The sequence below is a fragment of the Dama dama genome, chromosome 31, assembly GCF_033118175.1.
Source record: "Dama dama isolate Ldn47 chromosome 31, ASM3311817v1, whole genome shotgun sequence".
Classification (NCBI taxonomy): domain Eukaryota; kingdom Metazoa; phylum Chordata; class Mammalia; order Artiodactyla; family Cervidae; genus Dama; species Dama dama.
The window spans coordinates 30,253,912-30,265,508 of NC_083711.1; the positions used below are offsets into that span (position 1 = coordinate 30,253,912).

Here is an 11,597-nt window from a genome sequence, read left to right on the forward strand (position 1 = left end):
TGAGGTGAGGGCCTCAGCACTCCACTCATCCAAGACCCCTGCCTTACTTAGCCGGAGCGATGGGGGTGTGGTGAGCCTCACTTGCGCTTCACTGGGGTGGGAGTAAGTGATAGCAGGTGAGAGGAAGGTGGGGCATGAGGACCACAGGAGGCAGGCTTGGCAGGTGCTGAGCTCTGGTCTGTATCCTCCTCCACCCTCACGGCACACCCCCCACCCTGAATCTCTGAGAGTCCAACTGCAAAGGCAATATGGGTCATGGTGGGGTGGTGGTGGGGGTAAGTGGGCGGGGGGTAGGGAGTGGGAACAGGGGCTGGAGCTGAGCAGTACCTCATCCCCACCCCCACCAGTCCTGTTCCTGGGGGACATGATGCTTAGGAAGGGTCAGGAACTGGGCTCTAGGCCCAGCTTTCAAGTTCTGCCTTCCAGAACTGCTGAAGTCTGGGGAAGAATAGAGCTACTAACCCCCACACCCTGGATATCCAGGCTTTAGGCAGAGTGGAGGGAATGGCGGGTGCCCTCCCAAGAATAATTAGAAATAACTAAAACCCTTAACAACTCCTTGGGGAGAAATGGTTCCCAGCCTCTTGCTTTCCCAAGTTATCAGTGTCCCCCACAGCCAGCAGACAGGGCTGAGGGGGGTCCCAGAAAGCTAAAGGAGGAGGCCACAGTCCCTCTCTGAGAGGGGCCCATTAGCACCACGCAATGGTGGGGCACCCCGGCAGTCTGGTGGACCCCTGGGCAGGGGCCTTCCAAAACCGGAGTGCCCAGTTACTGAAGCTTCCAGCGCTTTTGAGGTGGAGTGGGTGGGTTCCGGGAGGCCTGCAGGAGAGGAAGTGAGGGGAGGAGTCTGGGTCAAAGTCCACACAGAGGTCTCAGGATGCCAAAGGGCCCCTCCAGGAGTCAGGACTTGAAGAATCTTCCTACCACAAACTGGCCCAACAAAATATAGCCAGAACTATCGCTATGTTCTTGATGGGGGCCGTTTCCCAGCCACCCCTCTGCTCAATCTACCCGGCAATGCAGTGACACAGCAGGAAGTTGGCCACAAAGCGGGTCACATGGCCGAGGAAGCCGGTCAGGCTGAGCTGGTAGACGTGCAGGGCCAGGCAGTAGCCAAAACCTGGCAGAAACACCACTCTGCCCCAGTTGATGCCGCTCTCAAACAGGTGATCTTGGCGAAATACTCATAGGTGTTCTCTGCTGTTGGCTGCAGGGGCTGCAAGACGGCCTGGAACTCCATGCTGTAAGGCCAGTTGATGTCATCCCAGATGATGATGGTGAGCTGGGGACCCACCGACACCTTGCACCCAGGGACAAGTGGGTCCCTAGCCTGACAGCTCTCCACAGCCCTGCCTGGGAGACTTGGCCTTGTCCATATGCCCTTTCTCAGGTTCTCCCTGAGGCCAGGGATGGCCCAGCAGGGTGGAGGACAGAGATCCTGAGGGGCCAGGAGCTGCTCCCAGGGTCTAGTACTCAGGTCTGGCTTCCAGGAAGGGGTGTCAGTGAATTCCTGGTGTCTGGATGCAGCCTCCACTGGTCTGAGCACAGCCTTAGGGACCTGAGAGGCTGCTGCAGACATGCAGGTGCCTAGTCCTGAGTTTTTAATTGGGATAAATACACTTGTATTGAGGGCATGTATGTATGCTCAGTCGTGTCCAGACTGTATGTGATCCCATGGACTGCAGCTAACCAGGCTCCTCTGTCCATGGAATTCTCCAGGTAAGGATAGTGCAGTGGAGAGCCATATCCTTCTTCAGGGGATCTTCCCAACCTAGGAATCAAACCTGTGTCTGCTGCACTGGCAGGCAGATTCTTTACCACTGAGGTAGGGCCTCTGGGAAGCACCATAATGATGGCAGACAGTAACTAATATCCAATCCAGTCTTGATCAGTGTAATTTGAACTCTCCTTCCATGTTATGTTATAGTCCAAGGAGATCCTGATGGTCTGGGCATTCCTGCCATATCACAGTCCTGGGCATAATGGGTACTGAAAGACAGTGGCAAGAAAAAAATCTTCCCAAAAGACAGAACTTTTGGATTCCGTCTTGTCTTCTATCTCATGTGGAGAAAGAAGTGGCCTGTGATAAGAGACATACTCAGATCCCTGACCGGTGGTAAAAGGCTTGGCTGGATGATCAGTGGCTTGGGAAGAGCAAGACTTGAAACAGAAAGTCTAGATCAAAGGTGTATAGTTGGATCCATGGGAGTCATCAGACTGTGTGTAGATTTTTGTAGACCACATTAATGCAAACCAGATGGGATGCATTACATAGGAGGTACTAAACCAGCAGATGGACAGAATGACTTATTTGGTATATGAAAGATACCCTCTGTACTCATTTTTGGCATTGTTCACATAACAGACCCAAAAATGGACTAGCCATGAAAGAGATGATATATGAGTCCAGTAACATGGACTTATTCTGACAAATTTGATACAGCTACTGGAGGTGGTGGTGGTGGTTTTTCGCTAAGTTGTGTCTGACTCTTGCGACCCCATGGACTGTAGCCCACCAGACTCCTCAGTCCATGAGGATTCTCCAGGCAAGAATACTGGAGTGGGTTGCCATTTTCTTCTCCAAGGAATCTTCCTGATACAAGGATTGAACCTGGGTCTCCTGCACTGTAGGCAGATTCTTTACCAACTGAGCTATCAGGGAATTCCAGATATAGCTACTATCACTGCTGAATATCCAACTTGTCAACCAACTGTGATTCTGGGCTCTTGATATGTTATCAGTACTCAAGATCCATCAGCCACTTGGTAACAGGTTGATTATACTAGGGCCCATCCACTCTAGAATGGATAGTAATTGACAGATATGCTGATATGTGTTTTCCTTTTCTGCCATTAACGTCTTAGTTAGTTTTAAAGATGTACAATGTGTCTGATTTACTGGCATTTTATCTATATGATATCAGGCTTCCCTGGTGGCTCAGCTGGTAAAGAATCCGCCTGCAATACGGGAGACCTGGGTTTGATCCCTGGGTTGGAAAGATACCCTGGAGAAGGGAACGGCTACCCATTCCAATATTCTGGCCTGGAGAATTTCATGGTCTGTATAGTCCATGGGGTCACAAAGAGTCGGACACGTCTGAGCAACTTTCACTTTATCTTATATAATATTTCTTCATACCAAAGGATACAGTTTGCATAAAAGCTATTGTAATATATATATATATATATATATATATATATATTTTTTTTTTTTTTGGCCACACTGTGCTGCATGTGGGGTCTTAGTTCCCCAGCCAGGAATAGAACCCACACCTCTTCCATTGGAAGCACAGAGTCTTAACCATTAACCACTGGACTGCCAGGGAAGTCCCAAAACAATTGTAATGTTGAGCATGTCTCAAAGGATCACTAGCTCTACCACTTTCTGTAGCACTCAGAGCCTGCTAGTCTGATACAATGCTGAAACAATCACTCAAAGGCATAACAAAGGTTCCAACTTACAAATACTACCTGCTTTGTTGCAGGATCCCTTTCAGATATGGTTTATACCTTTATCCAATTTTCTCCTTAGTCTCTAATAATAAGAATACCTAAACCAGAAATGATAGGATGAAAGTAGAAGGGGCCCCACCCCTCTTGTCATCACTCCTAGTGACTCATTTAGAGACTGCGTGCTTTCTGTCTTTTCAGTTTTAAACTTGGCAGGTCTACAGTTCTAAAATTATGATATCTGTATAGCCCATGAAATTCTCCAGGCCAGAATACTGGAGTGGGTAACCTTTCCCTTCTCCAGGGGATCTTCCCAACCCAGGGATCTAACCCCAGTCTCCTACATTGCAGGTGGATTCTTTATCAGCTGAGCCACAAGGGAAGCCTAATGCTGGAATGGGTAGCCTATTCCTTCTCCAGGGGATCTTCCCAACCCAGGAATGGAACTGGGGTCTTCTGCATTGCGCGGATTCTTTACCATCTGAACTATGAGGGAAGCCCTTTTAAACTTGGCAGGTCTACAGTTGGAAAATTATGATATATACCTGGCCATGTTGAGCTCCTCATTCCTGTAGACCAGCAGACAAGAAAGTTACCATATTGGCACTGGTAATTGACTCTGGCCATTATGAGGACGTAGAACTGCTTCTATATAAAGAGGCAGAAAGCAGTTTAGCTGAACCTCTGGAGATATATTACGGTGTCCTTAGAGATCTCAAGTCTGTTTTAACCATGAAAAGGTCAGAGTCAAACAGGGGCACAGTACCAAGGGCTCTGTCACTTGAGGTATAAAGATCTGCATCTCCCCACCACTTAATTAATCCAGGGCTTCGGAAGTGTTGGCCAAGGTTGAGTGAAAGGAGACAAATGTTGCATATCACCTAAGCCTCAGGGCTAACTTTAGCAGTGCTGTCTGGTTGTAGCTTAACTTCGCGTCTTTCAAGTATTATTATTATTATTATTTTTAATGTTACCAGGCACCCTCTGAAGAATCAGTACATTGAATTTAGCGGGAGGGCTGAATGGATCTCACCTTGAAACAGGGGATTATAGCAGACACTGTGCTTCATATACATTTCCTGGGATCACTTTACAAATTCCATGTTTACTCTGATTCCAACACCCAGAACCTACATCTCTACATGAATGTCTTCATGATGTTGAATTTATTCAACTTACACAAATGGGGTGGAGATTAGCTTGGAACTTCTGTCCGTCTTAGGCAGAGCTCTTAAATAATAATTAATGGTATGTAGTAATAGATATGAATATTCAACTCTCTTACACCTTGATCTAGACAACTCTGGTGTGATGTACTCTATCTATAATTCAGCCTTTTGACATTGAGTTGGGTTTTGCCTACCATAGATCTACTTGGCTCTGTCCATTCCCAGGATACCTTCTCAGAGTCCTAGACTCCTTCTGACTCTAGTCCCAGTTCTGTAGAAGTAATTCTCTCTTCTCATGATGTTCAGTGTCAAATAGCTCAGCCAGTGTGGTTCTGCTGAAACACAAGTATGATAAGTACTTAGGACTTTATTCTGAGTGAGACAGAATGCCATTGCTGAGTTTTAAGCAGAGAAATGACGATTTTACTTCACTGGATGTTTTGTGAAGTCAAGTCTCCACTGGACAAGAATGGAATCAAAGAAACTAACAACAACAACAAAAAACTACTGCAGGCAGAAATAAAGATAGTCTGGGGGAGGGTGATAGCATTGAAGGTTGATTAATAGCAGTCAGACTCTGGATGTATTTTTAAAGTAGAGCTCATATTTATTGATTAACTGAATCACACCGATTAATTGAGTCACATTTCTAAAGGAAAGAAAGGTGTTAAAAATAACTTAAGATACTGGCCTGGATATTTGGAAGAAAGCAGTTTGCAGTTAGTGAGGAGGTTTTTTTTTTTTTTTTTTTAATTCATAAAAATGTAACTGGAGATAAGCTAAAAGCAGGTCAATCTTAGCAGTGTGAAAGGATCAAAATCTTCCTTGGCTCCTTTTCCTCTCTCATTTAGAGCAAAATCAGAGCTAGAACATCCAGCTTCTTTGCTTCCCCATATCTTTGCAGCCCATTCCTTCTGTTCAGAGAAAAACTGAGCAGCGGTTTTGTGAAGCCTTTTAATAAAAGGTACCGTCTCCATACTCAGCCCTTCATGGGCTGTGTCATGTTCAGAGTTGCAGATTCTGGAATTAGATTGAATTTGAAATTTGACATGACCACTAACTTCCTTGGGTGAGTCACACAAACTTTAAAACAATGCATCTGTGAAAAAGAGATAGTAATAGTACCTACATCATGGGGTTAAGTATGATATAAAAAAATAAGGTGAATTTGATTTGAACCTTAAATCAAGTTTAAATGATTTAAGTTGTGTTTTTCTGGTAAGTGTTAAAAAAAATTTAAAAAGATCTCTAGGTTAAAAAAAAGAAAAAGGACCTGATTTGTAGCATTATGATGTCACTGAAAGCTGAGATGAATGAATATGTACCAGATTAGATTTTGTGCACAGGTTAGAATCTGCTTTCCTAATGGTTCAGCAGGTAAAGAGTCTGCCTGCAATGCAAGGAGATGCAGGGGGCGTGGGTTCAACTCCTGGCTTGGAAAGATCCCCTGCAGGAATGGCAACTCAGTCCAGTATTTTTGCCAGGAAATCCCATGGACAGAGGGTGAGGCTGGCTACAGCCCCTGGGGTCGCAAAGAGTCTAACACAACTGAGCACACACGACCAGAGTCAGTTCTAGCACACTGATGTGTCACTGTGTTTTACATGTGATATCTGGTCATAAATATTTACCTGCATAACACTTAGGACCCTGTATTTCATTGTATATCTATGTGCCAGTCTTTTCTTTTCTATACATACTTCTTAAGAGCAGGGATTATGATTACAGTTTGGAAAAACTAGCAAGATACTCTGACCTCTTTCCTTCAGTCTTTCTCATCCCATTTCAAGAATGAAGACTCATGTCCTTATTATTATATTTGTATATGACCACTCTGTTACCTCCATCTGTCTTGAGGCTGAACTAGCTGAGTCATCTCTGCTATCTCCTTGCCTCACTTCTTATCTTTAACATAAGTCTTTTTTGTTCTGCTTCTTTTTGAAAAATATTAGCTTGGATAAATGAATTGTTGAACTAATGAAATCAGATGGGGGAATATTGAAAGAGCAGTAATTCTGAAAACTGGTCATTAATTTGGGTGAGACAGAGGTACCCATCACTTAGCCTTTTGAAGTTAATGCCTACAAATAGTCAATATTAATATGGCAAAGAAATAATACTAAGTATGGATATCACTAATAAATATAAAAACTATAGATATATTAATATTATGAGAGTTATTTGTCTAAGTATTTTCTCTCCATTTTAAAAACTAATCATCACAGTGACCCCATGGGATATATAGCACTATTTCTATTTTACTGAAATTAGCAGCAAGGGATGCCTGGGAGAGAGTAATGCTTGGACCCTTATTAATAAGTCTAGGACCATAACAATTCATCATAGCTCCATTGGATTCAGTGGGAATTAAGGAGAAGGTGTTATGGCTGCTATGGAAATATATTCTGATTCAACTGGGATTAATTCAGGAAAGTTGGGATGCTGAATATTCATATGGGAAATCAGTGGATCTGTAGAGAGCTGAGGAAGCAAAAGACAAGAATGAACATACAGGATTCCAAATCAGCACAAATATGAAGAATGTAACTGGGGTGGAGAAAGGCTTTACCTGTACCTAGTGTGCTGTGATGACCTTTTCATTCCAAAAAGATACATTCTTGGATATTAATTCTTTTATATTAACAACATAACCCTGATAAGTGGGTATTCTTTTACCTCTCTCTGTGTGTGGTGTTTGGATTTCACTATTACTTTCTTCCCCTAGATTGTGAGTTCCATCTTCAGCGTTTGTTGCATGTTAGCTGCAAATGATTCTAAATAACAACAACAAGAAGCAGGGGGAAATATCACAGAACTTGCTCTGCAAAAGAGATAAGCAGCTTGAGGGACTTCCCTGGTTGTCCTGTGGTTAGGATTCTGCACTTCTAATGCAGGGGGTGTGGGTTTGATCCCTAGTTGGAGAATGGCCAAACATTTTTTTAAAAAATTGAAAAAGGGAAACAAGCAACTCAGATCTCTCCATTTTTAATTTTGCATTTATATTTTTACTTAGTGGTCATCCAACTAAGTTTGTACTAATTTGTATATAGAAAATTTACAAAGTTTTTGTGACAGCTGGAATAAAGGGTAATGGTTTAATATCCTCTATTTGATGTAATCACATTATAAAATGAATAAAATTATCTCTACTGATATGCATCACACTTAATCATTAAAAGCTCCACAGCGTTATTTAACTCCTGAAATATAGTTTACATAAATAATTTTATTAAGAAAAAGTTGAGGTCAGTTCTAGACACAAATCTTACACAATAGCTGTTTTTTATATACCCCATCGTTATTATGTAACACTCCTTCTCTTCATGATCTGAAAACTATTGATCTTCCTTGGAAATTACATCAGTATTTCTGGTTTTTAATAGATTCTGTATTTTCCATCTTAAGTTTTCAAATCTCAGAGAGATAGACTTATTCTGGTTAGTCTGATAGGATGGAATTCCCAATCTTAGACTAGTGACTTCAACATCAGAGAATTCTATTTTTACCAGCTTTGGTCAGGTTCTCACCCTTGGACCAATGATGGTGCTTAGGAGATGGAATCATGAAAACATAGCTACTACTGAAAGAACCATTAACAGATAGCAAGAATTTTAGAAGAAGGAGAGTATCAGACAGAGCAGTCGGTAATCAGTACAGCAGTACAAAGAGAACGTTCTCAGTTCTTACATTGACTGCTATATGGGGGACTCAGTAACCTCTTTATTATGGTTTAAAATAGACTTTGGGTACCAACCCTTGGATTTCAGTAGGTCTGATCTGCCAGGCACCACTCCCTGCCTGTCGTCTGTTATTCCTTCACAAAAAGAATACTGTTAGGGCTTCCCTCATAGCTCAGTCAGTAAAGAATCTGCATGCAATGTAGGAGATCCAGGTTCGGTTCCTGGGTGGGAAGATCCCCCAGAGAAGGAGATGTTAACTCACTCCTGTATCTTTGCCTGGAGAATCCCATGGACAGAGGATCCTGGCGGGCTACAGTCCATGGGGTCACAACAGTAGGACACAACTTAGTGACTAAACCACCACAGTATGCACAACACTTAATAAAATGAAATCTCCTATTTACTCAATACCAAAGGCATGTTGGATATTAGATAACCCTCATTGTTGCTATAGAAAAGTAACAACAGTCTTTTACTTTTTTATTACTAAGATTGTAATTTAGTGGGAGTCTATTCCTGTCTTTTTCTTTAATAAGCATTGACCTTTAACAACTATCCACAAATAGCATTAATATTTTCCTTCACAATCCTTGCCCTCTCCACCCATTATCTCCATTCTGTCTTTCAAATCACAGTGGGTCACACAGAGGACACAAACTCGATGTTTGGATTCCAGAATTACAAGCTTCACAGCCAATTTATATTTGCATAAAAGCAGACTCCTTTTTCAGACATTAGACACACTTTGCAGCATTCAGCCTGCCAACTTTATTACTGTTCATTTCACCATCCCATAGTAGCTCTTGCTGAATAGAGTACCATAAATCTCAGCAGTACAAAGGTAGTATACCATAATCACTCATCAACGAAAAAAGATATTATCTTATTCTATGATACACATCAATGATATGGTATTTGTCAAACAATTTATGATTTGGAAACAAAGGTGATAAAATCTAATTGAATATTTGAGCCAGACATCTTGAAGGATAAAAGCAGAACTCAAGGAAAAATTATATCTGTTTTTTTATTTTGGCTGGGAGTGCTATGCCAGCACTGCTATCCAAATACCTGGGTATAAACGTGGCAGCATAATAAAAATGCTTGCATAGGAAGAGACTGTCCCATATATTTTAAAACACAGACACACACACTCCAGATGCCATGTTTCACATTATAAGGTCCATTCTGTGACTTGCTGAACCAGCTAATGGATTACTCCATATTCGAAGAATTTACACTAAGCCTTTTCTTTCCAATTTTCCTTGTACCGCAGGAGTTACTGATGCTGATTGAACTCAGTGGCTCAATAAACAACTTTGCTATCTCAAAAAATACACCCTCTTCGCCAGCAAGATGTTTGGAGGCATTCCAAGAGAAAGAAAAAAAAAAAAAAATTCTGATCAACAGAGAGAAGAGACCACATTGAAATGTATGCACTCCTATTTTTACCCTGGTCATAAATCATTATCCACTCTGGCATTGATTAATTGGTCTTCCTCAAATCCTCCAGAATCCTTATGAAAATCCCAGGATAAAGAACGATTACAATATTAGCAACAGATAGAAAGGGATACATTTTCGAAATGTTGTCTGGAGATAACAGTGCATGGACAAAAATGTGTCACATGGGAAGCAGCTTTTGGTTATTTACATTTTTAAAGTGATTTCGTGCTTTTTGTCAAAGTTTTCATTCACTCCCTTTCTTATCTCATATCCACAACCAAGTCTGAGAAAGGTGAGGGTGACACGCTCTAAGTATGCCACCTGTCAGGGCGACACCAAGCCATCTGGGACCTATTGACAATTTCTGTGTTATGATGTCTAATTCTTCAGGGTGTATTGCTAATGATCAAGTTTTGCATTGGTAATTTAAGGTACTACCTTTAATGGATGATAAATGGACTAAAACAGCTGTCTGAAAATCACGTGCGGTCAGCCTTGTGAGGATTAGACATGTAATTCAAACAATAGTTTCAGTTTGAGAATTAATACGCTTTTCATCTGAGTACTAATGTCATCCACATTCTTCCTGAGTTACTCATTCCTCAGTGACTGGATTTCTTCCACTTTTGTTTCTTTGTTTTAAAATAGGTTTCCCATTATACTCTACAGTTTGTAATTACCATCCTAAGTGATACATATTTCTCAGCAAAGAAAGACTACTGTTATATATTTATAAAAGTTAAAAGTATGGTAAGGCACAGGAAAAGAAAAAGAAATAGACAACGGATTATATTCAAGAGTCCCAATATAGAACCATAAATGTATGAGCACTTGGTGTATGATAAAGATGCTGACCATCTTGTACATGGATGGCTTAATCTCTGGCATTGGGAAAATTGGCTAATTATATGGATAATAATAAATCTTGATGCCTATTTTATATGACACAAAGGTTTAAATATAGCTGGATTTAAAAGGAGTGAAAGGTAATATTGTAAATCTTGTGAAGATGTATGAACCATCCCCACTCCAACCCGTGATTGAGGCAAGCTTTCACAAGACTGCCAAAGCAAAGAACCTAAGGTAAAAATTAAATTTAATGAGAACAAAATGAAGCTGACAGGTTAGAGTAAATTTAACTAGTTCTATGGTGATGGTAAACCATCTGAGTTCCAAAATTTTAGAGGATTTAAAAATAGAAAGAAAAATAAATGGACAGATTATTGTTATGCCTCAGTTAAGTCTAAAGCCATTTATTCATCAATTTTCAAAGAAATGTCAGGTTTACAAATCTACAAAACTGGGCTTTGTAATGAATCATCACAAGAAAGAGGAGCACAAAATATTATTGATTAACAAAGCTTATTAGCACAAACCATGTGACAAAGCATTGTTCTAAGTATTGTTATGAATTTTAACTCTTTCACTATTGTAACCATCATATGAATTTGGTACTATTATGATCATCCCCACTTTACAAATGAAGAAATTAGAAAGAGTTTTGTGACTCAGCTTAGGTAAGATAGTGAAGAAACACACAGACTGAGGTAGCAACTGAGGCAGTTTGGCTACAGATCTGACCAGTCAACCACTACTCTCTATTGCTTTCCTCAACATTTTTTTTATAGAAATGGCAATTAACATTCGACTGTTCTTCTTCTTGAAAAATATTTGCCTTTTGCTTTGAGTTTTTAAAAAACATCTCACATATTTTAGCTATAATCATGGGAAAAGGAGGCAAATATTCCATGTAGTGACAATTAACATATTCCCAGCTCACCTATGTAGCCCTGTAATAAAAATTCTACCTCTTCCTATGATTATATTTTTGTTTTTAGTGTTTCCTACTAAT

At 40.9% G+C, this 11,597-nt stretch overlaps 1 pseudogene; it reads right to left on the reverse strand.

The window, feature by feature from the left end:
* Positions 1-900: 900 nt before the first annotated feature.
* On the reverse strand, positions 901-1,579 carry LOC133049976 (bcl-2 homologous antagonist/killer-like; annotated as a pseudogene).
* Between the last annotated feature and the right edge of the window lie 10,018 nt (positions 1,580-11,597).